This window comes from Bos indicus, chromosome 6 (assembly GCF_029378745.1).
Source record: "Bos indicus isolate NIAB-ARS_2022 breed Sahiwal x Tharparkar chromosome 6, NIAB-ARS_B.indTharparkar_mat_pri_1.0, whole genome shotgun sequence".
Lineage (NCBI taxonomy): Eukaryota > Metazoa > Chordata > Mammalia > Artiodactyla > Bovidae > Bos > Bos indicus.
The window spans coordinates 106,518,312-106,545,725 of record NC_091765.1 but is presented as its reverse complement, the minus strand read 5'-3'; the positions used below and the strand labels follow the sequence as shown (position 1 = coordinate 106,545,725).

Sequence of the window (27,414 nt, the reverse complement as noted above, 5' to 3'; positions counted from 1 at the left end):
GAAAAGGAGTGCATCAAGCCTGTATATTGTCACCCTGCTTATTTAACTTATATGCAGAGTACATCATGAGAAACACTGGGCTGGCGGAAGCACAAGCTAGAATAAAGATTGCCAGGAGAAATATCAATAACCTCAGATATGCAGATGACACCACCCTTATGGCAGAAAGTGAAGAGGAACTAAAAAGCCTCTTGATGAAAGTGAAAGAGAAGAGTGAAAAAGTTGGCTTAAAGCTCAACATTCAGAAAACGAAGATCATGGCATCTGGTCCCATCACTTCATGGGAAATAGATGGAGAAACAGTGGAAACAGGGGCAGACTTTATTTTGGGGGTCTCCAAAATCACTGCAGATGGTGATTGCAGCCATGAAATTAAAAGACGCTTACTCTTTGGAAGGAAAGTTATGACCAACCTAGACAGCATATTTGAAAGCAGAGACATTACTTTGCCAACAAAGGTCCATCTAGTCAAGGCTATGGTTTTTCCAGTGGTCATGTATGGATGTGAGAGTTGGACTGTGAAGAAAGCTGAGCACCGAAGAATTGATGCTTTTGAACTATGGTTCTGGAGAAGACTCTTGAGAGTCCCTTGGACTGCAAGGAGATCCAACCAGTCCATCCTAAAGGAGATCAGTCCTGGGTGTTCATTGGAAGGGCTGATGCTAAAGCTGAAACTCCAATACTTCGGCCACCTCATGCAAAGAGTTGACTCATTTGAAAAGACCCTGATGCTCGGAGGGATTGGGGGCAGGAAGAGAAGGGGACAACAGAGGATGAGATGGTTGGATGGCATCACCAACTCGATGGACATGAGTTTGAGTGAACTCTGGGAGTTGGTGATGGACAAGGAGGCCTGGCATGCTGCGATTCATGGGGTTGCAAAGAGTCGGACATGGCTGAGCGACTGAACTGAACTGAATTGAACTGAAAGTCTTATTCACTTCCCAGCAATTAATGCTGACTCTTAGTTAAGACCTTAGCTGAGGCTATCAGCTGAAACACCCACATGAGGTCTCTCCTTGTGTCTTGGACTTCCTCCCAATATGGTGGTTGGGCACCAAAATAAGTGTCCTGAGAGACAGAGAACCATAGCACTATTTCTCCTGGACTCTGTTGATCTGGGTAGTCACAAATCACCTCCCAGATTCAAGGAAAGGGAGCATAGATGCCACCTCTCTCTTGGAGGAGTGTCAGTCACTTGCTAAGCAGCTTTATATGCAGCATCATTAGTGAGGCTGCATTGGCATATACAACTAGCCACAGTATTATAGACATAGAGACATTATCTGCAAATTGACTACACAAAAGCCTTTTTACTGCATAGATCAGAACAAACTGTGGAAAATTCTCAAAGAGATCAGAATACCAGAGCACCAGACCTGCCTCTTGAGAAACCTGTATGCAGGTCAGGAAGCAACAGTTAGAACTGGACATGGAAAAATGGACTGGTTCAAAATTAGGAAAGGGGTCTGTCAAGGTTGTTTATTGTCACCCTGCTTATTTAACTTATATCCAAAGTACATCATGCGAAATGAAGGGCTGGATGACGCTCAAGTTGGAATCAAGATTGCTGGGAGAAATATCTATAACCTCAGATATGCAGATGACACCACTGTTATGGCAGAAAGTGAAGAGGAACTAAAGAGCCTCTTGATGAAGGTGAAAGAGGAGAGTGAAAAGGCTGACTTAAAACAATATCAAAAAACTAAGGTCATGGTATCCGGTCCCATCACTTCACGGAAAATAGATGGGGAAACAATGGACACAGTGACAGATTTTATTTTCTTGGGCTACAAAATCACCATTGATGGTGACTGCAGCCATGAAATTAAAAGACACTTGCTTCTTGGAAGAAAAGCTATGACAAACCGAGGCAGCATATTAAAAAGCAGAGACATCACTTGGCCAACAAAGGTCCATCTAGTCAAAGCTATGGTTTTTCCAGTAGTCATGTATGGATGTGAGAGTTGGACTATAAAGCAGGTTCAGTACCAAAGAACTGATGCTTTGGAATTGTAGTGCAGGAGGAGACTCTTGAGGGTCCCTTGGACTGCAAGGAAATCCAAGCAGTCAATCCCAAAGGAAATCAACCCGGAATATTCATTGGAAAGAGATGCTGAAACTGAAGCTCCAATACTTTGGCCACTCAGTGGGAAGAGCCAACTGATTGAAAAAGACTCTGATGCTTGGAAAGATTGAGGCAGGAGGAAAAGGGGACAACAGAGGGTACGATGGTTGGATGGCATCATCAACTCAATGGACATAAATTTGAACAAGCTCCAGGAAATAGTGAAGGACAGGGAAGTGTGGCATACTGCAGTCTATGGGGTTGCAAAGAGCTATACATGGCTTAATGACTGAACAACTAGGAAAACTAGGCAAAGGTCAACAATACTGCTTCTTACTATCCCAGTGAAATCTGAGTGAGCCCGCCTAGTATGCTGGCCTCTCCTATGAGTGGGAGGAATTATTTCCATATTTACTTTCCAAGCAGAAGTCATCCATGTGACAACCTATAGGGGTAGGATGGGATGCAAGGTAGGAGGTAGGTTCAAGAGAGAGGGAACATATGCTTACCTATGGCTGATTCATCTTGATATATGTCAGTAACCAACATAATACTGTAAAGCAATTATCCTCCAATTAAAAATAAATAAAAAAAATTTTTAAAGCTAGTGCTTAATGCTATCTTTGACCTTCCCAACTGGTTCTATTTCCTGCCTCCTAAGACTTTGGAGAAGTTGTAGCAATGCAAGGAATTTCATTCAGTGAGTTTTTGGCAAAGGACAATGGCAGGGTTTTACTTTTGGATGAGGCAGATTCACAAAGGCCAACTCTCTTTGCTAAGGGAATCGAGGAAACTTCAGGACACAGGTGCCAAATTCCACACAGAACTGATCCTGGAAATGAATATATTGAATCAAAAAATACCAGAGCTGATGGGAACTTAGGTTATTATCCACCTCTTCCGAAAAACAGCCGTGGCCTCTGGCAAAGTTGGACACTAGTTAAAACGGCAAGAGCAGATTCTAACCAGTACTATAGCATTGCAACAGGGGGAACGGTCCAGTATAGTCAAGAAGAATGCTCAACAGAGCCTGGCTAAAATTTGTTCAGGAGAGAATCTTTTGCCACATCTAAGGATCAAACACCTGGCCCAAGGTCACTCTTGGAAATAAGAGAAAGAAAATAAGGGAAGAAACTGGAGCAAGACCTTAATTTCCTGACTTGCACTAGCTGGTATCATTTTCTGGGCATAAAGTATACACTTACAAAGATTACTTACCCATCGTCATAACCAGCCCCAAATCTAGACAGCCAGCTACGCATGTAAGCCATTCCAGCTAAAACAAAATAATAATATGCATCCTCTCTTCACTCACTCAGATGAAAGTGACATATGGAGCAGGCTCCTTCTCAGCACACGATCCATAATTCACAGAGAAGTGCTGCCTACTTCCTCATTAGCTAAATTGTATTCATTGCAGAAATCAGCTTTTGGTAGCACTATCGATCAGCAGGAAGTACGATGGAAAAAAAATTAACACAACTTGAAAACTCGAGTCTCTGGGGTGCGGCTTACCATCTGGAAATGACTTATTAGAAAAGAAGAAGGAAACACTGTCCATGTAGTATTTTCCCATTTTTACATGTGCAGCCAGTCCTCATTAATCTGAGCCCCCAAACAGGGAGTTTGTGGTAGTTCAGAGGTGACATCTGTGATATTAATATTCTACCTAAGACATTGAACTTGGGACCTTACAGTTTCTAGTGCAAATCAAGTATGTTTTCATCCACTTCTTTCATGGTTTTCATACATGTTCATGTAGATAATATCTACAATGCAAACAGTGGGCAAAATGAATGTATTTAAGTTCTTTTTAGAAAATTCTCACATTTATGTTGCTTTGGTAATTTTATCCTCCTTTTCTCATTTTTAATTGACACCACTTTATATGATAAGCACAATTTCCTTTTTATTGTATGCCATTTTACCTCAAAAAGACCCTTTCTGCCTAAGTAGCAGATATATGTTTTTAAATACATGTTTAACGTAAAAATGCAATAAAATAAGGGTTTTAGGCATAGTACTTTCCTCTGAGAAAGTCACAGAAACAAATTATGTAAAGCACTTGTTATTGAAGATCCACGTTATCTTTCCTTTTGTGTGTCTCCAATAATTGAATAATTAGCACTCTGCAAGTAAATTGAAATGAAATTAAACTCTCCTAAATCCAAGTTATTTTTAATAAATTCCTGTTTACTTGCAATTTCAAAATAATTTGTATTTCACTCTATTTTTTTTAAATCCATTCACTCCTTAAGATGAATCATAAATGGGTTGACTAGAGATGTAAACTGTTTCTAAAGAATATGAATTGACCTAGATAATTGAGTGAGAATCTGAAATTAATGGGAGAGAGGATCTATCATGAGGCTGGAACAATAGTAGGAGGTAATAACATGTAATGATTCATTCTTTTCATTCACACTTCTGTGTCTGTTATAAATTTCCATTTTGTTGCGAAGTGATTTCAAGTTAAAGCTAATCATCAACTGGATATCAATGCTTTTATTGTGGCAAACATATGATAAATACCTCCTTATCAATGTACTATGTTGGTGGAAACCCAAAGAGAAATCAGAACCAGACTCCTACCATCTGAAGGACTTGTTCTAGTTGGAAGGGGATATAGAAAATAGACACATGGCAATATATGTTTCCTGCAGTTACTATAACAAGCTTCCACAAACTGGGCGGCTTCAAACAACAGAAATGTATTCTCTCATGGTTCCAGGGGCCAGAAGTTCAAATCAAGCTATCAGCAGGGCTATTGTCTGTCCAGAGGCCTTATGGGAGAATCCCCTTTGCCTCTTCCAACTTCTTTTGGTTCCTGGACATCCTTGGTGATCGCTGACTTGTAACAGCATCTCTTCAGTCTCTGCCTCCATCTGCACATGGTACTCTTCCCTGGGTCCAGTTATGTCTTATAAGAATACCAGCCCCCAGATTTAAAACCCACTTTAATCTAGTATGCTTTCATATTAATTTAGTTACATTTTTGAAGACCCTATTTCCAAATAAAGTCACATTCTGAAGTCCTGAGTAAGTGTGGATTTTGGAGGATGGGGGAACACTAGTTAACCTACTACAGGTAGTAAAAACTCCACTGAGAAAAGAGAGGTATGACCTGAGTTGAACTGTGAACCGCCATAAGTTCAGAACAAGATGGAATAGAAGTCAGGGTACCAGGCATCAAGGAAAACAGGACAATACATGTTTTACTGCTGGGTCCAGGCTGCCTGCTCATCTCCACACCCTGTCTCTTTTCCAGCCGAAAAAACACTGACTTTGTTCACACGGAATTTCTTACCTCTCCTGAGACATATGGTAATCTTTTAAATCTCTGTGAAGTGGTAAATGGATATGTGTGTCTCTGTAATTTCTATTGAGATCCCAAAGCTGGGACAATAGAGGTTAATTGTCCATATGTACTATCAAGGTGGGTGGCAGGGGGAGGCTTCCCAGGAAGCTCAGTGGTAAAGAATCTGCCTGCTAAGCAGGAGACACGAGTTTGCTCCTTGGGTCAGGAAGATCCCCTGAAAAAGGAAATGGCAACAGCTCCAGTATTCTTGCCTGGGAAATCCCATGGACAGAGGAGCCTGGTGGACTACAGTCCATGGGGTCGCAAAGAGTCAGACATGACTGAGCGACTAAGCAACAGTGACTGTTAAGGGGATACAAGCCCATCTCAGCCAGATCTTCTGAGAGATGGACAAATCAAATCCTGAGACCCCAAACTCGTTACCAACCTAATCGTTCACAAGAACAGCCCAGAAAGTCAGCAAGCAGCTCGACTGGAGAATTTTTTTCAAGAAAGTCATCAGTCTAGATGGAGGGAAGAGGCAATTTTCCTCTTCTCTCTGGGGAGGTGAGTGAGGAGGCCCTGAGTTCCACTCTTGACACTGGACTCCACTAAGTGCAATGAGGGCTTTCTAAGGAACGGAGTCATGCCTTAAAGAGTGGCAGGGCACAGGGGTGGTGCTGAACCCTTGCCCACATGGAAAAGCCTGGCTGGAGCTGCTCCAGCAGCAGAAAAAGGACAGACAGCTGCTGTGGGAACAGCACCTCCCCAACAATGCAGCAAGAGCGTGCTTCCTGTGTGTCTCGGGGAGGCCAAGGAGAGCAGCTAGATTAGGCTTGTCTCAAGTAGACCTTCTTCAAGAGGTCTGCCTGCAGGGGACAGCAGACAGCAGCAGAAAATGACTGGAGGAATCTCACCAGAAGCAGGTACAAGGGTGGAGTCAAAAGACATCAGTAGAATCAAGCATCATCCTTCTCAGTAAATTACTATAACGGGACAGCCATGGCACTGTAAGAAATTCCTCCAACTCTCCATGAGGGAACACTCAGCATTTGGACATTTGCCATGTCAAAGAGCCTTCAAGGGAGAACTACAACTGTGCCAGAGACATAAAACCGTACCACTTTCTTTTCTTTCTTCCACCCTCATGTGCAACAGAGGAGTCCGAAACAGCAGATACAAACAGAGATGTGGAGAGTAGAAGAATTATAACAAATAAGGTTATGCTGTATCAGACACATGCACGCACGTGTGCGTGCACACACACACACACACCTCCTTTACTTAAATAAAAACTCCTTTCCCATACATGCTATATGTCCATCTCAGGAGCTTTGCTAGTTGCACTGATTCTTATAACTCCCACCCAACAGGTACACAGTTATTTGGCTAAAAGAAGTCGTATGGCCACAGCTAACTTTAAGTACATGTGTGGTCTCACCTGTTCTGAGGAGAAAGAGCTGGCATGTCTGTCAGAAGCTCTGCTGCTGCTGCTGCTAAGTCATTTCAGTCGTGTCCAACTCTGTGCGACCCCATAGACAACAGCCCACCAGGCTCCCCATCCCTGGGATTCTCCAGGCAAGAACACTGGAGTAGGTTGCCATTTCCTTCTCCAATGCATGAAAGTGAAAACTGAAAGTGAAGTTGCTCAGTCGTGTCCGACCCTCAGCGACCCCATGGACTGCAGCCCACCAGGCTCCCCCGTCCATGGGATTTTCCAGGCAAGAGGACTGAAGTAGGGTTCCATTGCCTTCTCTGGTCAGAAGCTCTAAAGATTACCAAAACAATCAGGGATAAATGAGCAGTCTGCATCCTCCCTTTCTCAGTGCTGGTTTCCGAGCCTTTTGACTGGACTCAGAACAAGGCAGGGGAGCAGACCAAGAACCCACAGTCAAATCCAGCTGACCTGTGGTGAGACAACTGCTCAGTCAAGCCTAATCTAGGCCAGCTGAACCACAGTTTCCCTGCAGACACAGAGAGTGAGAACACTTGCTCATTCTTAAAAGCCACTGAGTTTGGAATGGTTTGTTACAGAGCATTGTCTCAGAAAGAGCTGACTAATGCATACCTAAAAATGATTTAAAAGTACTTACCCAAATAAATATCACTCCAGTTTTGGAAAGGGGGAGATGACAGAATGGGCTTTATAGCAGAGGAAGGGAACATTTTCAAGTGCTTTAAGCTACAATCTATTCAATTCAGCTCATTCAACAGATCAGTTATGACTCTTCTCCCTTTTCATTCTATTTGTCTTTTTCCTACAGGTTATCTCTATGTTTAAAAAAAAAATCCCTACTATTCTTTGAAGATCCGAGTTTCATGTTACCTCCTCAGTAAAGAATTTCCTGACTTGATCAGAGCTTGCATTAATGCCCTCTCAGGGTACTTTGTTCATGCTTCCAGTTAAGGACTTAAGGAGTTTATCTACTAGACTGGACTAGGTGATGTAAGTGTTGGAAATGACATAGAAGACGTTTTTTCCTATATCTTCCTTTCCTCCTAGACTAGGTCCTCCTTATCCATTCATTGCATCCTTTACTTAACCTGTATTTATTGACTAGCTGCTGGTGCACAAGCAAGAACAAGATAAGACAATGTCACACATGTTCTCAATGCTTTTATTAGCATCACTATATATTTGTTAGGCTATATGGCTAAACAAGTCTAGGGAAGAAATTCATTGGTGGAGGTAGATCATGAACTCAGTATTGGTTTTTATGTATTTTTGTGGACAACCAGATGAAAAAGGCCAAGGGAGAGTAAAATCACAGGGTGTTTTTTCAGGAAGAACTACCAATAACATCAGGAATTCATCTCTATGTGGTGGCTATGGATTTGGATGACATCATATATTGCATATACCTGAGAGAAAAGAGTTCTCAGACATTGCAGAAAATACACAAAATGCAAAATTTGAGTGTAAGTGCATCGAGAAACAATCTTCTCCACTACTCTATTCTTAGTGCCTAATAGTGCATAAGAAGGTGTTCAGTAAGTGTTTGTGAAAGTTCAAATAAATGAATGAGTTTGAGGGCCAGATGGAGAAAGAGAAACAAGAAATCAAACCACTAGAAAGTGCCTGAATCAGGATTTGCATTAAGCCTCTGATTTCAAAGCCTTTACTCTCTCTACTGTGTGCCACTGTCTCATTAAAGGTGAAACGATTATTTAAAGAAAGAACAAAGGCGGCGATGAAGTGCAGATCTAGGAAATGTAGTCAAGACCAATCTGTGTTTCTTTTGTTGATTTCTTGAGATTGATTTAAGAGCAATGGGGAGTCTTTGCTTCTCATGAATAAGACCCCAAAAAAGAAAAGCATAGTATTATTACCTGACCAAGAATCAGACCTATAGTCAAAATGCTGAGTGCCTGTTGTATTTTTGTTATTCTTCTCAAACTCACATACACACACACAAACGACACACACAATTCACATATACAGGAGACAGAAAGAAAGAAGAAATGAAAAGGGAGGAAGGAAGGAGAAGAAAAAAAAGAATAGAAAGAGAGAGAGAGATGGAAGGAGAGGAAAACAGCAGACTCAATTTCCCTAAAGCTCTGTCATGTTAACCTAATTGCACCATTAATGATGCCCACTTATTTTAATGGAGATTTTGATTATATAATTTTTAACAATTAAAATATGTCAGAGAGTAGTATTGTTCAAATGCTAATTGCAAACTATGCTTATTAAAATGGCAGAAGAGAAAGTCTAGATCATTGACCTGTTCTCCTGAAGACCCTCATCCAAGACTCTCTGGATGCATGAGTGATCACCCCAAGATCTCTCTTTGTGGGAGATATTCTAAGTGCACAGGAAGTTAAAAGTAGAGGTCCACCTTACAGGGGGGCTTCCCAGGTGGCTCAGAGGTAAAGAATCTGCATGCCCAGCAGGACAAGCAGGTTTGATCCCTGGGTCAGGAAGATCCCCTGGAGAAGGAAATGGCAGCCCACCCCAGTATTCTTGCCTGGAGAATTCTGTGGGCACAGGAGCCTGATGGGCAACAGTCACTGGGCTTGCAAAGAGTAGGACATGACTGAGTGACTAACACAACACTGTGTTAATAATTGTTGAGACCTCATCATATTATAAACTCTAAGCAGACAGGAATTGAGCCAGTTTGCACAGAATTGTATCACTTGCCATTGTATCTGTATCACCTGCCTGTATCACTCACCTGCCATTTAAAAAGAGCTCTGTATACATCAGATGAGTAATTGGACTGATGCATGGTAGACGGATGGATGGTTGGATGGATGGGTGTATGGAGGGATGGATTGGTGGATGAATGAGTGGACAGTAGGTGGGTGGGCAGATAGATGGATTGATGGATGGATGGACAGGTGAATGAATGGGTAGATGCATGGATGGATTCTTAATGAAAGCATTGAATAAGTCTTTGACTCATGCAATTGGAAATCTCCCTGACTGAAGACTGGCAAGTACAGGATGCCCTGAATCTAGGCCTAACATTGACTTAACCCTATCCTCCCTGTTTCCATGCTCACAGTGGCCTGAGATCAGCACCTATTGGCATTTCTGTTCTGATTTCTGTTTGCCTGGCTAAGACCTGTTCACCTTGATCTTGATGCCTTATACATTCTAGTAATCTTCTTGACTGTCATTTTGTGGGATGAATATAATTTTGATGCTGGATATAATATGGGTCCAAAGTCCAGCTTTCCCAGATCTATGGTGTATGATTTTTCTTGAGTTGTTTGCACTTTTACAATCTTCATAATGACTATACAATTATATAGTATTCTTTTTGTAGGTTATGAGAGACTATGTGAGAAAAAAAAAAAACAACACAGAGAAACTCTATTTCAGAGAACATAAATGACTTTCCCAAGGTTGAAAATTTCTGGGAGATGGTGAAGGACAGGGAAGCCTGGCATGCTGCAGTCCATGAGGTGGCAAAGTCAGATACAACTGAGCAACTGAACAATAAAAAGTTAAAAAGAAATGAAGTTTTAAAAAATACCTGAGATTTCCAACTAGGTCCAATTTTTTTTTCCCCTTCTTGATCATTGTTCATTCGTATACTTTTTAAAATCCAGGATATTTTCCATTGTTCTCCAAGGATTACAGCACATTCAGGCCTATATACATTTGTTCCTGGTCTGAATTTAAGCTTTTCTTCATTGCTGATGTTCAATTTAAATCTTTTGCTCCCACTTCCTAAAATAAAAAAGGATCAAATAATGAAGAGACATGGAACAAATGAAGAAAGACATCATATCACAAGAAATCTTGATTACTCTACTTGGAAGGCTGTGTTACTGCAGAACGGTATGCGGGGAGCTTTGGAGGAAAGTATTCAAAAAATTAGCCAAGGTTAAATAATCACTATGAATGTACCCACGCTGAACAGATTATAACATTCAAAGAGAAGTTTTATACAGGATGGATAAAAATGTTATAAAATTAAAATTAATGAGAATAATTTGACATTCATGTGTTAGCTTAGATCAACATGGATACGCAGAAAATGGCACATCCTGCCCAGGAAAGGGAGCCGGGAGGGCCGATGTGATATTGACGGATGCCTTCTGGGCATATAAAACCAATCTCCTCCCTGCCTGGGGTGCTCTCCATGTGCAAACTCACACCTGTCTAAAGTCAAGTTCAAGTTTCTCACAGCTTCTCTGTCTCCTCCTCCCAGGGCTAGGTCCATTTTTAATTTTTTCTTTGTAATCTTTTTGTTCTGTACTCAGAACCAGTTCTGCACTAAAACAGAAGACATGTAACTAGGATGGTGTATTTGAAAAGGTAAAGACTGACTGTCAAGTGAACTTGCATTTCTGCTCTGGCTTGGTCCAGCTAGGTGATGCTGCATTTTTCTGTCTTACTTTCCTCATCTCTATGGAGATGATGAGAAGCCTTAATCAAAGCCTTGTTGGAAGGGTTTAGTGCAGTTTAATGCCTGGGAACAATGTTTAACACATAGTTTGCTCCTCCGTGGGCTTCCCTGTTGGGTCAGATGGTAAAGACTCTGCCTGCAATGAAGGAGATCTGGGTTCGATCTGGATCAGAAAGATCCCCTGGAGAAGGGAAAGGCAACTCACCCCAGTATTCTGGCTGGAGAATCCCACAGACAGAGGAGCCTTGTGGGCTACAATCTATGGGGTTGCAAGAATCGGACACAACTGAGCAACTAAAGCACCACCAGCACCATCAATGTCCAGCAATGTCTTAAACAAAGCCTGTTGAGAAACCCGCTGCAGCGCACACAGAATTAGAGGAAACCACTTCAGCATTGTCACTTCCACCCTAGAAACCCCACCTGGTCACCTCCAGCCTTTCAAGGAACGCAGGAAATGTCCTCATTGGAGGTGAAGCTCAAAAACCTTACTTCTTGCTTGGAGCAGGTGACATCCACCTGCACCTTTGTTCCGCTTATCTGGTCCTCACTACGAGGGCAGAACCAATTCACTTACTATTACATTGGCTGTGCCTAGAATTGGGACCAGCAAGGGTATTCAATACATGTTTGGTGAATGAGTAAATGAATCCAAGTTGTAAATGGGAAAGTGATCCCTCCCTGAAGCCCTTCCCAGGTAGAGAGAGAAATAGAGCAGAGCCCTGGAAAGTCTTAACCTTCGTAAGAGACAAGTATATGGCAGGGATTTTAGGAGGGGAAGAGAAAAATAAAAGCAGCTCTGCCCAAGAATTAAAGGTATGAACGGGCCTAGCTGGCAGGGTAGTACAATGTCATCTAGTCTATCAAAACGGTGCCAGTGTGCCTGCCAAGGTCATCCCATGAAACCATCACCTGCATCTCCCTCTCACTGCCCCACAGGGTCCCTGCTCTTCCTCTACTGGAGAGAAAGAGAAAATGAATACGTGTGGAGGAAACCCACACCACCCAACTGACCATGCTTCCTCTAGTTCCTCACCAAGTTCAGTCCATATTCCAGGATTCCCAGAAGTTTGAGGAAACCTAAGAGACAGCCTCAAATAACCATAAGGGCTAACTCTGAGCACTCACCGTAAGTAAGGTGGAGTCAGCTCGCCACATCTATGGCCTCACTTAACACTCATGAAAATCTGTGAGGCAGGTATAGCCACCAGCCCATCTTACAGATGAGAAAACCGCAACACGGAGGGTTAAAACTCCCCAAGTAGCAGTCCACGGCTTGTCTTCTTATTTCTCGTGTTTGTGACATTAGGGAGGAATGCAACTTCTCTCCTAAAACAAACCTGATGGGTCTTGTAAGGTCTCTTTTCTCTGTCCATGCCATATATTGGACTCCTTTTTTCCTTTCTTGACTTCTCTTAAAATCCTATTTATTTTACAATTTTTCTGCCTATTTCTGAGAACTCCTAGCTTTCTTTCTCTACCGTGGACTCCATTATTCTTTGGATCTGGGGAAAACTGAACATTTAAACATTTAAACTAAATATTTAAACTGTGGATTTTCTTCTCACATCAGTACAACATACAGGAAAAGGCCTGGAAGCCTAAATGAGGGTGTTAACCTCATGCGACTTGACCTCTGGCCCACCTTCAACATTTTTTTTTTTTTTTTGGCATATTCTCAGTTCTTTGTATTAGTTCTTCTTTCAAAGGAAGATGAAAAACAAGACAAAAGAAGACACACACAAGCACTCACACTCCAACAGAAATATTTATCTTTTGCATTTCAACCCAGCTTCAGCCAACACTGGCAACTGTCTATTGTTGTTCATTCACTAAGTTGTGTCCCACTCTTTTGCAACCCCATAGACTGTAGCCTGCCAGGCTCCCTGTCCACAGGATTCTCCAGGCAAGAATACTGCAGTGGGTTGCCATTCCCTTCTCCACGAATCTTCCCGATCCAGGGATCAAACCCAGGTCTCCTGCATTGCAGGCAGATTCTTTACCATCTGAGCCACCAGGGAAACCCAGGATCCTCTATATTCCAATATAAAAGAAACATTTTTTTTAAATCTAGATTATCCTAGTTAAAAAAAAAAAAAAATGAGCCAAACAGCTCTTGTGAATGAAAGCCCTTCTTGCAGGGGACAGCACAGAGATTTCCAGGAAGTCACTGCTGGGGGCATTTTTTTTTTTAATTAATTTATTTTAATTAGAGGCTAATTACTTTACAATATTGTAGTGGTTTTGCCATACATTGACATGAATCAGCCATGGGTGTACATGTGTTCCCCATCCTGAAGCTCCCTCCCACCTCCCTCCCCATCCCATCCCTCAGGGTCATCCCAGTGCACCAGCCCTGAGCACTGTGTCTCACGCATCGAACCTGGACTGGCAATCTGTTTCACATATGATAATATACATGTTTCAATGCTATTCTCTCAAATCATCCCACCTCGCCTTCTCCCACAGAGTCCAAAAGACTATTCTTTACATCTGTGTCTCTTTTGCTGTCTCACATATAGGGTTAAAGAGGATCCTGGGCAATAAAAAAGAACTAGACCAGGAGGCAGGAATCGTGTATAGGACTGAGACTGGATATAGTCACTTTGTAAATCCTGACCAGACCCCTGACTTCACTGTGACAAGCAAGCCTTTTAACCCTTCTGAGCCTTCATTAATCTCTTGAGGCTGTAAAAGTTTCAAACAGGTGGTTTGAAATGACAGACAGATGTTTATTCTCTCCCTGTTCAGGACCTAGATCAAGGGGCCCCGTGGTCCGTCCTTCTTTGTCGCCAGGGGAGAATCTGGCCTCTCCCCCTGCTTCTGGTGACTGCCTTGCTTGTGCCTCACTCCTTCTCTGTCTCTGTCTTCATTTGATGCTGTCCTTGTGTGTTTCTGTTTGCATCCCTCTTCTTATAAGAATAATATTCACTGAATTAGTACCCACCCAACTTCTATGACCTCCTCTTAAGGCAATTACATTTGTAAATTCCCTATTTTCAAATACGGTCACATTCACAGATTCCCAGGGGTGATGACTTGAATATCTTTTTGGGGGGGAAAGATCACATTTCTACCCACCACAGAACTCATGTCCCCATTCCCTACTTAACCTCATAGTATTTGCTATGAGGGTCAATGAAATAAAATCATGACTGCATAGACCAGGTCACTTGGGTGTTCATATATCTGAACAATAATAATAATCTTCATAGTGTTAAGGTTCTGTATTTACACAATAGAAAGGTGGTGGTTCTTTCATTGCACAAAGATGTTTCAAACGCCTGCACTGTGCAAAGCACTGTGTGTGGTGCTGAGGATCACAGATAATAGAAGACCCACCCTCACTGGAAAAGACCCTAATACTGGGAAAGAGTGAAGGCAGGAGGAGAAGCGGGTCATGGAGGATGAGATGATAGGATGGCATTACCAACTCAATGGACATGAGTTTGATCAAACTCCAGAAGATAGTGAAGGACAGGGAAGTCTGGCATACTGCAGTCCATGGGGTCATAAAAAGTAGGACATGACTTAATGACTGAATAACAGCAACACCTCCCCGAGAAGGAAGGGAAAGTGCTAGGCCTATCCCCCTGGCTCTGGAGGATTCATCCCCACCAGGCTGCTGGGGAGAATTCAAGGATCCCCCCAGCCTGACCCAGGTAAGAGGTTCTCTTGAAGGCTGGAGGTGGGACCAACTCAGCCCTGAGATCCTGACTGGAATCCTGATATTGGCTGGAGTCAATGATATTGAAGGGGACAACAGAGGATGAGATGGTTGGATGGCATCACCGACTGGATAGACGTGAGTTTGAGTAAGCTCTGGGAGTTGGTGATGGACAGAGAAGCCTGGTGTCCTGCAGTCCATGGGGTCGCAAAGAGTCAGACATGACTGAGTGACTGAACTGAACTGATCTCATTATCCTTAAAGCCTACTTCCAACCTCTCTCACCTCTGCTGTCCCCATCTGTCCTCCACCCTCTCTCCTCATGTCCCCAAAAGTGGGCTGTGAAGGCTTCACTGGTGCTTTAGTCCTCATTTCCTCTCCACTGGAGCTCTGACATCACTGCTCCTCTTTCTCTCCTCCCCGGGGACCATCAGAGAAATGGGCAAACCCTCCTCTCCACCCACAGTCAACCGTCTTGATGGAGTTTTAATAGGAAGCACCTCCTCTGTTGTGGTCTGGAAGGCGACTCCTCTCCACTCCTCTCCAAATGTTGATGCTGATAGAGTCACAAACTAAACAAGACATTGGGCTAAAAGCCCTTGAGCCTTTCTGCGCGTCAGGCATTTTGCAACTGCATGCAATTAAAAAATAATCTAAGTAATTTGCTAAAAGCAGATGGTGAATCCAGGTTCAGCCTCCTCCCTTTTATCATCTGTAGACTCCAGAACAATGCCCAGGCGGTGCCTGACAGGACAGTTCTGGAAAACACTACAACCCAACTTTCCAAGTCTTAGTCTGAGGGGACCCCCTTAAATATCATTCAGCCACCTTCCACCGGCTCCCCTGGACTTCCTAGGTGGCTCAGGGGTAAAGAACCCACTTGCCCACTTGCCAGTGCAGGAGATGCAAGAGATATGGGTTAAGTCCCTGGGTCAGATGTTCCCTGGAGTAGAAAATGGCACCACACTCCAGTATTCTTACCAGGAGAATCCCATGGACAGAGGAGGCTGACAGGGTACAATTCATGGTGTTGCGAAGAGTCAAAGTACATAGAACACAGACAGCATCTTCATTTTGACCTGGGGAAACTCTTGAAGTGAATTTTCTTTTCACTGGAGTTCAAAAGGGTGGGGATTCCCATTGAGGAGATGAATGTCAACGATGGCCCCTCAACTGACCCAGAGTGGAACTCTCCATTAGGGTCTTGTTAAAGGTCCTCTCAGCCTGAGATGGTTTTGCATTTTAAGTACTTGCAGTAGAAAAGTAGATATCTTTCTTCGGGGTTCCACATCTGGGTTGACACCTGACTTATACCAATATCAGTAAACCATGTTTTTTCCAAATCTGAATCATACCCACCACCAGAACCATGCGCCCTCAGACTGCAGAGTGAGCGAGTACTCACTTCTTGTACTACCCGGTTCCAGTAAAACAACTCCAACCAGCCATTTGCTCAGTCACTGTGTGTATTAGTTGTGCAAGTTACATCTAACGCTTTGTGACCCCATGTGCTGTAGACCACCTGGCTCCTCTGCCCATGGGGTTCTCCAGGGAAGAATTTTTGAATTTTGAATTCAAAATTTTGAGTTGCCATTTCCTTCTCCAGGGGATCTTCTTGACCCAGAGACTGAACCCAGGTCTTCTGCATTGCAGGCAGATTCTTTACTGTCTGAGCCACCAGGGGAGCCCTCAAAGCTACTGGTCCACCCCCAGCTCATTGACTTTTAAATCAATGCAAATAGATGTCATTATCATTAGTGTTAATAAAGCACAGCTCCAAGCTACAGGGAGACAGAGTGATATCTTTGAAGCATCAAATGTCTGAGAGCGTTCTCAGTTCAGTTCAGTCATGTCAGTCATGTCCGAATCTTTGTGTCCCCATGAATCCCAGCATGCCAGGCCTCCCTGTCCATCACCAACTCCTGGAGTCCTCCCTGTCCATCACCAACTCATGTCCATCAAGTCGGTGATGCCATCCAGCCATCTCATCTTCTGTCATCCACTTCTCCTCCTTCCCCCAATCCCTCCCAGCATCAGGGTCTTTTCCAGTGAGCCAGCTCTTCGCATCAGGTGGCCAAAGTACTGGAGTTTCAGCTTTAGCAACATTCCTTCCAAAGAAATCCCAGGGCTGATCTTCCCAGGCCCGATCTCCTTCAGAACAGCTGGTTGGATCTCCTTGCAGTCCAAGGGACTCTCAAGAGTCTTCTCCAACACCACACTTCAAAAGCATCAATTCTTCGGTGCTCAGCCTTCTTCATAGTCCAACTCTCACATCCATACATGATCACTGGAAAAACCATAGCCTTGACTAGATGGACCTTTGTTGGCAAAGTAATGTCTCTGCTTTTTAATATGCTATCTAGGTTGGTTATAACTTTCCTTCCAAGGAGTAAGCGTCTTTTAATTTCATGGCTGCAATCACCATCTGCAGTGATTTTGGAGCCCCCAAAAATAAAATCTGACACTGTTTCCACTGTTTCCCTGTCTATTTCCCATGAAGTGATGGGACCAGATACCATGATCTTAGTTTTCTGAATGTTGAGGTTTAAGCCCACTTTTTCACTCTCCTCTTTCACTTTCATCAAGAGGCTTTTTAGTTCCTCTTCACTTTCTGCCATAAGGGTGGTGTCATCTGCATATCTGAGGTTATTGATATTTCTCCTGGCAATCTTTATTCTAGCTTGTGCTTCTTCCAGCCCAGCATTTCTCATGATATACTCTGCATAGAAGTTAAATAAGCAGGGTGACAATATACAGCCTTGATGTACTTCTTTTCCTGTTTGGAACCAGTCAGTTGTTCCATGTCCAATTCTAACTGTTGCTTCCTTACCTGCATATAGGTTTCTCAAGAGGCATGTCAGGTAGTCTGGTATTCCCATCTCTTTCAGAATTTTCCACAGTTTATTGTGATCCACACGGTCAAAGGCTTTGGCATAGTCAAAAAATAAAGCAGAAATAGATGTTTTCTGGAACTCTCTTGCTTTTTCGATGATCCAGCGGATGTTGGCAATTTGATCTCTGGTTCCTCTGCCTTTGCTAAAATCAGCTTGAACATCTGGAAGTTCACGGTTCACCTATTGCTGAAAAACCTGGCTTGGAGAATTTTGAGCATTACTTTACTAGCATGTGAGATGAGTGCAACTGTGCAGTAGTTTGAGCATTCTTTGGCATTGCCTTTCTTTGGGATTCTTTGAAAGGGTTCTAGTTCTGGCAAATTTAAGCAGACAGTAATGCCGGGCAAATTTCCCACCTTGCTGACTCCAGTGTTCTCATCTGTAAAATGGAAGTTCATAGCTACCTTATGAAATAAGTAAAACACTGTGTATAGACCTTGGACCACAGAACTCAACAGAGATGGTCTACGACAATATTACAATAATATGTAGTCCGATCTAGGTCAGAAGGGTCTGATTTGAGCTTTTGGTCAGTTGGCTCCCTCATGTATTTAACCTCATTATACTGAGTTCATGGAGGTTTCTATATCAAATGGTGTCATCAAAAAAGAATTTTCTCCAGCCAGTCATCAAAAAGGAATTTGAACCTGCTGATTGGGGAGCTACTTCATGCCCCCCAGTCAGCAGGACCAAGAAGACCAAAGAGAGCACACAGACGGACTTGGCATCACCCTGCAGGCACAGCCTCCTTCTACAAACCATAATGCAAGCTACAAAAATACAATCAAATTCCAAATGTATTGGCAACATTTTCCCTCTGTATAATTGTCACTGAAACAAGTTACCTGATAAGGGGTTACTTGAAAAGCCTTCTCTAGTAGAGATGAACATCTCATTGTTGTTAACCACACCTCCACAGTCTGGAAACACTGGCTAGCTTCTGACTGTGTAAGGAGCAAAGACAGGAAGAATGAAATTCCTGTCTCACAATCCCATCTATGTGTTCACTCTGAGCCATAGAATCTTCTAGATGGTCCCTTGGGTCACCCAGGTAAAGAAACACTGATGATTTTAAGAAATAAGCTCTGGAGGGTTGTCATACCCTCCTCCAGGGGATCTTCCCGACCTAGGGATTGAACCTGCATCTCTTATGTCTCCTGCATTGGCAGACAGGTTCTTTACCACTAATGTCACCTGGAAAGCCAATTAAAAATAAATAAACTTTAAAGAAAACAACATAATTTCCATACCCTTCTGCAGTACAAATCCATTTCTCCAAAATACCCTTCCTCCTGTTAAGTGTCTTCACTTAGGAATAGTTTGTTGTTCATATTACTGCAGTGATTGCTTTTTTGTTTGCAATTTGAGGAAAGAGTTGAGTTTCACTTTTGAAATGAACAAAAGTAAGGCACACACATTGCCCGGGGCATGGGCAGCCTTTTGGAGCTAGAAGTGACTTGAGATGCAGGGCCCCCTGGGAATTTACAGATACCTTGGAGGAGGATTTCAGAGTCCTGACAGCCCTTCCTGGCCCTCAAGGATCAGAGGACCAGGACCAACAGCCAGGGTGTCATGACAGGGTGAAGTATGCCCCAAGGAGCATAAGAGAGGCACAGTCAGGGATGTTTTCCTCCTTTGCCAACAGAGAAACTTCAGTCTATCAAAGGATGCTCAGTTGTGAGAAAGGCATACCCACCAGCCATCTCTGAACAAAACTGTGGAGGATGCAGGGTCCACCCCCTCCTTGGCTAACCTCAGAAGCTCCTTCCATGAGTCACCCCGGGAATCACTACCACCCCAGGCCCCTTTCCAGTCCTTCAGTTCTACTCCATGTACCTTTGACACACGGGCAACTTTATAGTCCTTCTCAGGGGCTCTAAACACAGAATCACAAACAAAAGAGCACAGCTTTAGCTGTCGATGGGAAGAAGAAAGCCAAACAAGGAAACAGCCCACAAGTGCCCCAAGTAATGGCAGGGCTTGTGAAAATAATGACTGTGCGTGTCTGCACACTCGGGCCCGGGGGAACTCAGCCCAGCCCACCCCCACTCGCGCACACAGACACTGACACACAAAGATAAGAGAGGAGGAAGAATAAAAGGAACAGCACAGAATCAAGTTTGAACAGACCTCCAGCCCTGGAAGGGACTGGAGAGAGAAGCATGTGAAGGATGCCCTTTTTGAGAACAAAAATGAAGGATGACCCACCACCATGAGCCATGGGTGCAGCTCAGTTTCTCTGAATGCTGTCACCTCCTGTTTTAGGAGACGTGATGGGTATGCAAGAAATTATAAGTTAAACATCAGCAAGCTTGTAGTTCCAAAAAATAAAAATCCAACCTTCATCTTGGTAGCCAGAGGGAGGAAAAAAATTGCCTTGATTTAAATCCAAATTGTGCCTCTTACTCACTTTGAGATTTTGGGTACCTTTTCACTGCCTCTGTGTTGTCCCGCATAAAATAGAATTAGCATCACCATCTCCCAGAATTAGGTGACCATTATTCCAGAGAGTTCAGGTAAGTTCCTGAAACAGAGTAATTAGTAATAAAACTAACAACAGTAAAAATGAACATAGAAGTAACAATGTCCACTGTTTAGAGATTAATTGGCTTTAACTTGTTTAAAAGGCAGTTAGGCAGAGGGACTCTGGGGCTGGATTTCAGAGAAACAATACAAGCAGTGCTTTATAAACCAGATGGTGTGAGTTCTAATGCCCAGAGCTGGCATTTCCTGTTGATATTGGGAAAATTAAAACTTTCTGTGCCTCAGTTTTTAGATTTTTAAGTGGTATAGATAGAGTTCTACTGGAGCTGTGTGTTAAACATGATCACACGAAACACTCAGAAGAGTGCCTGGAATATTATAGCTGTTATATGAGTATTAACTGTTACACACTTAGAATGATTCATTCTTAATCCAACCTGGACTCCAAAGGGCTTTATAGAGATAAGCATGATGTTCAGATGTTCTTCAGAGTTTCTGTCTATAAATGAGATTGTTGAACATATTACCATTTTATTTATCTGAGGTATGGTTTTCCATGCACTAATTCAGAGGAAAAACAGTATAAAAATGTAGTTCCTTGTAAGACAGTTTTCTGAGTTTGGAAATTGTAGATAAAACTCTGCGCTATGGTCTTATTGTCTGTGTCCTCCCCAGACTCACATGTTGAAGATCTAATGCCCAATGGGATAGTATTTGGAGGTGATAACCTTGGTAGGTGTTTAGGTCAGGAGTGTGGAGCCATTGTGAATGGAACTAGGTACCTTATAAACCACCCAGTCTATGATACTTCATTACAGCAACCTGAAAGGACTAAGACACTCAAAGTATTAAGGTATCTAATCACTTAAATATATCCTCACATTTATTCAATAAATTTTATTAACTTCAGAAAACTAAGGTCATGGCATCTGGTCCCATCACTTCATGACAGATACATGGAGGAACAATGAAAACCATCATAGACTTTATTTTTGGGACTCCAAAATCACTGCAGATGGTGACTGTAGCCATGAAATTAAAAGATGCTTGCTCCTTGGAAGAAAAGCTATGACCAACCTAGACAGCATATTAAAAAGGAGAGACATTACTTTGCCAACAAAGGTCTGTCTAGTCAAAGCTATGGTTTTTCCAGTGGTCATGTACGGATGTGAGAGGTGGAATGTGAAGAAAGCTGAGTGCTGAAGAATTGATGCTTTTGAACTGTGGTGTTGGAGAAGACTCTTGAGAGTCCCTTGGACTGCAAGGAGATCCAACCAGTCCATCCTAAAGGAAATCAGTCCTGGGTGTTCATTGGAAGGAATGATGCTGAAGCTGAAACTCCAATACTCTGGTCACCTGATGTGAAGAGTTGACTCATTGGAAAAGACCCTGATGCTGGGAAATATTGAAGGTGAGAGGAGAAGGGGACGACAGAGGATGAGATGGTTGGATGGCATCAGCAACTCAATGGACATGAGTTTGAGTAAACTCCGGGAGTTGGTGATGGACAGGGAGGCCTGGCGTGCTGCAGTCCATAGGGTCGCAAAGAGACACGACTGAGTGACTGAACTGAACTGATTAACTTCACTCCATACACCAAGTACCAAGCTGGGTGTTGGAGGTTGGGAGCATAGATAATTCTTGACTATGTCATTCAGTCACTTATGTCTTCAAACTTATCCATTTATACAAAAGTTCATTTAATTTCAAAATATCAGATGGTTTTTGCCAGAACCTAAGTAAATTTAAATTTCAAACATTAAAAATTTCAGCCTTCAGCTGAGCACAATTTTCATTTTTTAAAAAAAATAGTGAATTCCAATTCAGCATCACCTCTTTTTTTTTTTAAGAGATTTAATTAAGTTTGCAAGTGTCAATGTTTTGCTTCTCATTTAAATCACAGGTGACTTATACCTCATCTTAGACCCATTACAGTGCGACTCCAGTGGACACTTTTCCCTTTACATCCCTCAGTTAAGTTTTGAACTTGGGGAGAAGAATCTGACTAAACACCAGCACATTTCTAGAACCATGGCACACATACAGTACCTGGTTTTATGATGAAATAATCTGTTTTAGAAATCTGCCAAGAGAATAATTTCGATTTTTTTTAAAGGGCAGGTAATACATTGCTCAAATAAATCTGATTCATGGAAAGTTTAGAAGTTCCTTTAGAGAGTGTTTGCAGAACATCTGTTTATTTTTTTGTTTGTTTGTTTGTTTGTTTGTTTTGTAATTGCCTCTCATGAATGAGCAACCAAATGGCATATTCAGAACACAGTTCAGTTCAGTTCAGTTCAGTCACTCAGTCATGTCCAGCTCTTTGCAACTCCATGAACTGGAGCACATCAGGCCTCCCTGTCCATCCCCAACTCTTGGGTTTACCCAAACTCATGTCCATTGAGTCAGTGATGCCATTCAGCCATCTCATCCTCTGTTGTCCACTTCTCCTCCTGCCCTCAATCTAGAGTTTTGCCAAGAGAATGCACTGGTCATAGCAAACACCCTCTTCCAACAACACAAGAGAAGACTCTACACGTGGACATCACCAGATGGCCAACAGCGAAATCAGATTGATTATATTCTTTGCAGCCAAAAATGAAGAAACTTTATACACTCAGCAAAAACAAGACTGGGAGCTGACTGTGGCTCAGATCATGAACTCCTTATTGCCAAATTCAGACTTAAATTGAAGAAATGGGGGAAACCACTAGACCATTCAGGTATGGCCTAAATCAAATCCCTTTTGATTATACAGTGGAAGTGAGAAATAGATTTAAGGGACTAGATCTGATAGACAGAGTGCCTGATGAACTATGGACGGAGGTTCGTGACATTGTAGAGGAGACAGGGAGCCAGACCACTCCCAGGAAAAAGAAAAAAAAATAAAATTCAGAACACAGGACACTATCAAATAAGGGCACAGGAGTCATATACAACTAAGTTTAAATTTCAGTGTTTTTTTTTGTTGTTTTTTTTTTAAATGGAATTGAATCCAGGATATCAGGTAAGAAATCAAATTCTCCTCTGAACAGTTCGCTGAAGTTCTGAGGTGATACAGCCTTGCTGGATGAAACTACCTGGATGGGATCATGATGACATCTCCTCTATCGAAAACCTTGGGCAAGTCACTTGACTTCTCTGAGCTACTAATTCTTTGTATTTCTGAACCAAAAAAAATAGTATCTCTCAGGAGTGTGAAGTGGGCCCTTCTAATGCCAGCTCCTATCCTCCCCAAAGAGAACAAATCAAACCAAAAAACCCCTCCTTACTGCGCACCTGGCATTTAGGCCAAAAACAATCCTTTCCCCCAGCTCTGCCCCCTCCCCGGTGCTGAAGTTGAGTGCACAAGCACATGTGCTTTGGCAAGGCAGAGTGTTTTTTCAGCTGAAATGGTGGTGGTTCAATTAGCTTAGCAGTTTGCAAAGAAGATTCATTCAAAACACTGAAAAGCAAACATTGGCAAAATGGAAAGTTATTTCCTAGCTTGCTTTGAAGATATTTTAAACACCAAAACCCAACAGAAAAAGAGCTAGAAGACAGTTCCATGGTCCAACTGAAGTAGAAGTAGCCTCAGATTAAAAGAATCCATACAGAAACAAGGGCATTTCACACTCAGACTGTGAGGTTGCAGGTTCCTGTGTGGGCTTCCCCGGTGGCTAAGACAGTAAAGAATCCACCTGTAATGCGTGAAACTCCCAGGGAAGATCCCCACCAAGATGTAGGGTGCTGGGTCCAGGCCTTCCCTCACTATTTTTTATTCTTCTATTTAATGTTTATCTTTTCCTTCCTTTCTTTATATTAAATGGCTTGTTTTAGTTATTCCCCCCTTTGTGACATGAAAGCCAGCTGGAGACAGAATTGTTGTTGTTGTTGTTCAGTCACTAAATCGTCTCTGACTCTTTGAGACCCCATGGACTGGAGCACACCAGGTTCCGCTGTCCTCCACTATCTTCTGGAGTTTGCTCAGATTCCTGTTCATTGAGTTAGTGATGCTATTTAACCATCTCATCCTCTGCCACCCCTTTCTCCTTTTGCCTTCACTCTTGCACTCCAAATCAAAGAGAGTGATTGGCAGATGGGCAGGTGATCAGAAAGAAAGCAAAAATTCCAAGCCTTTGGGTAAAATTACAAATGCAACCAAACTTAGCCACTTGGGATAGCTGGGCTGGAGTCACAGACTCTGGGTTTTTACTGTAACTTCACAAAGGAATACCTATCCCCTCTGTGCCTCGATTTTTCACCTTTGAAATGAGAAGCATGTCTTCTGGCTCAGAAACTATATTCAGAATTGAAGTCAGGGTGACATGTTAAAAGTGGAACACTACAGGGACTTCCCTGGCAATCCAAGGGTTAGACCTCACCTTCCAGTGGAGGCAGTGCAGGTTCGATCCCTGCGGGGCGGGGGGGAGCTAAGACCCCACATGCCTCCTGATCAAAACACCAAAACATAAAAAATAGAAGCAACGTTGTAACAGATTCAATAAAGACTTTAGAAATAGTCCACATCAAAATAATCTTTTAAAAGAAGTTGAACACTTGACTATAACTGGCTTTCCTTTCTCTCCAAAAATCACGTGATGGACACAGACAGCAAAAGGAGTCAATGACAAAAGGTAAAATCAAAGGGACACCTCCTGTGTAGACCCTTCCATGCACCCAATCTAACTAGATGCCTGGCTCACCCTTGAGTCCCTGCAATGGCCACACTTGTGCTTGTATGACCTGAGAATGAGTGTCTGACTAAATGCTGCCTGTCACCTCCCTGCAAGCCTCCCCTCAACCAATTCCCATTCTGCATGCTCGTTAACAGTGGAAACAGGAAGTCCTGTTGAGATAGGGAACATTTCCATTTCGATGGATGAGAGGATGAGAATATTCATGACATTCTTATAATCCATTTGTAATTATAGCACTGATGATGTTTTATTCATTGATTTTTAGACTGTAAACTCACATAGAAGAGGAACTGGGCCTCTTAGAAGCATTAGCTCTAATACTATGGCTCACTGGTGCTCAGGAAATGCCCTTTAAATAAAACAGCTCAGGAGAGTTGGGAAGATAACCTATCCTGTTACATGGCTACTGAGGGCTTGGTCTGGGATTTACACTCACTTGCCCAGTTAGGCAGAAAAGACCATTCTGGAATTCAATTGGCCTAGCACGAAAGAGTCAGATTCTGATCCTATTGCTAAGTCCTAGTTTTTGCATCCAGAAAAGAAAGTGAAAGTGAAAGTCGCTCAGTCGTGTCTGACTCTTTGAGACTCCATGTCAGAGCAGGTGAGGAGTGTTCAAGAGATAACTGTTTAGTAAGTGAAAGTTGCTCAGTCATGTCTGACTCTTTGGGACCCCATGGACTATACAGTCCAAGGAATTCTCCAGACCAGAATAGTGGAGTGGGTAGCCTTTCCCTTCTCCAGGGGATCTTCCCAACCCAGGAATGGAACCCAGGTCTCACATTGCAGGCAGATTCTTTGCCAGATGAGCCACCAGGGAAGCCCATCAAACAGGAAACTAATGTATCCGGAAAATGGGAAACTAATTCCTGTCTTGCTATTCACAAGGTTCTTTACTATTAGTGGTGAATGTATCCAAGGGCTTCCCAGGTAGCTCAGTGGGTAAAAAACCCACCTGCCAATTCGGGAGACATAAGAGACTCAGGTCTGATCCATGGGTTGGGAAGATCCCCTGGAGGAGGGCATGGCAACCCACTCCAGTGGGTTGAATCCCATGGACAGACAGGAGCCTGACAGGCTACAGTCCGTAGTCACCAAAAGTTGGACAACACTGAAGCAACTGAGCACACACACAGCCAAAGTCAGTGGTTCTTATCAGAGATACACTGAGGGCAAGAGGAGGAACTTAGAAAAGGTACAAAAAGACTGATGAAACTAAACCAGTTTATTTTGTGCAATATCCAGACACCTGAATCCTGCCTCCTGCTATCTTTCACAAAAGAGTCTTCCAGATGGCACTGGATGAAGGGAGACAGGGAGCTGGAGCCGTCTTGCCCAGAAATCCAGTCCAGGAGCCAAAGTCACTTCCTTCTCTGCATACAATCTCCTTGCTCGTGCCTTGTTTTCCAGAGCTGTGTGTTACATCAGCACACAGCGGGATGCAATTAAAATGTGTGTCATGAAGCGTAAGTATCTCTACAGTCTAATTACAGGTTAATAGAATGGACCCAGAAAGATCACCTAATTAATCTTGGAAGGAGATGCATATGTTTAACGATCTTTCAATAAAGGTGCTATGCTCCCTCCAAGAAGATTGTATTGTAAGGAGCTTAAATTCAGGAAAGGAAATTCATTTCTGAATGAGTACATACCATCAACATCAAACTCATCAAATATTAGAGTCCATCATTTTCATGGTCAATTCCTGTTTGTGAGTGCTACTGATATTGTGAAAGTCTTTAATCTCCCCAATTTCAAATACACATGTTTTACATTTGAAACGTTCATTCAGCACATAATTACTGAGTGTATTCAAATTGCAATTATGGCCAGGAACCAATAATTAGATGTGTCAACATCACCTGAATCCTGATGGTGACTCTCCTGATCTGTTCCAAACGTCTCCTAAATAATGTCTTTTGCTCAGATGTCTCCCAGTTGTAATTTAACCACAGGCAAGGGCATTTTGGCCAGATGATAAATGTTGTTGTTCAGTAGCTAAGTTACATCCAACCCTTTGTGACGTCATGGATTGCAGCATGCCAGAATTCCCTGTCCTTCACCATCTCCTAGAGTTTGCCCAAACTCACGTCCTCTGATTTGGTGATGCCATCCAACCATCTAATCCTCTGTCATCCACTTCTTTTGCCCTCAATCTTTCCCAGCATCAGGGTCTTTTCCAATAAGTCAGCTCTTCACATCAGGTGGCCAAAGTATTGGAGCTTCAGCTTCAACATCAATCCTTCCAATGAACGCCCAGAACTGGTCTTCTTTAGGATGGACTGGTTGGATCTCCTTGCAGTCCAAGGGACTCTCAAGAGTCTTCTCCAACACCACAATTTGAAAGCATCAATTCTTCAGTACTCAGCTTTTTTATGGCTCAACTCTCACATCTGTACCTGACTACTGGAGAAAGCATGGCTTTGACTATATGGACCTTTGTCGGCAAAGTGATGTCTCTAC

At 42.8% G+C, this 27,414-nt stretch overlaps 1 long non-coding RNA gene across 2 annotated transcripts in view; it reads right to left on the bottom strand.

Moving 5' to 3' along the window:
* Positions 1–26,928, bottom strand: part of LOC139183551 (uncharacterized) — a 32,131-nt gene extending 5,203 nt beyond the window's left edge. For both annotated transcript variants that reach the window (XR_011567045.1, XR_011567046.1), the window contains exons 1-2: positions 26,814–26,928; positions 10,352–10,548 (exon numbers count right to left, since the gene is read on the bottom strand). This is a non-coding gene — a long non-coding RNA (uncharacterized lncRNA). The remainder of the gene's footprint in view (positions 1–10,351; positions 10,549–26,813) is intronic.
* Between the last annotated feature and the right edge of the window lie 486 nt (positions 26,929–27,414).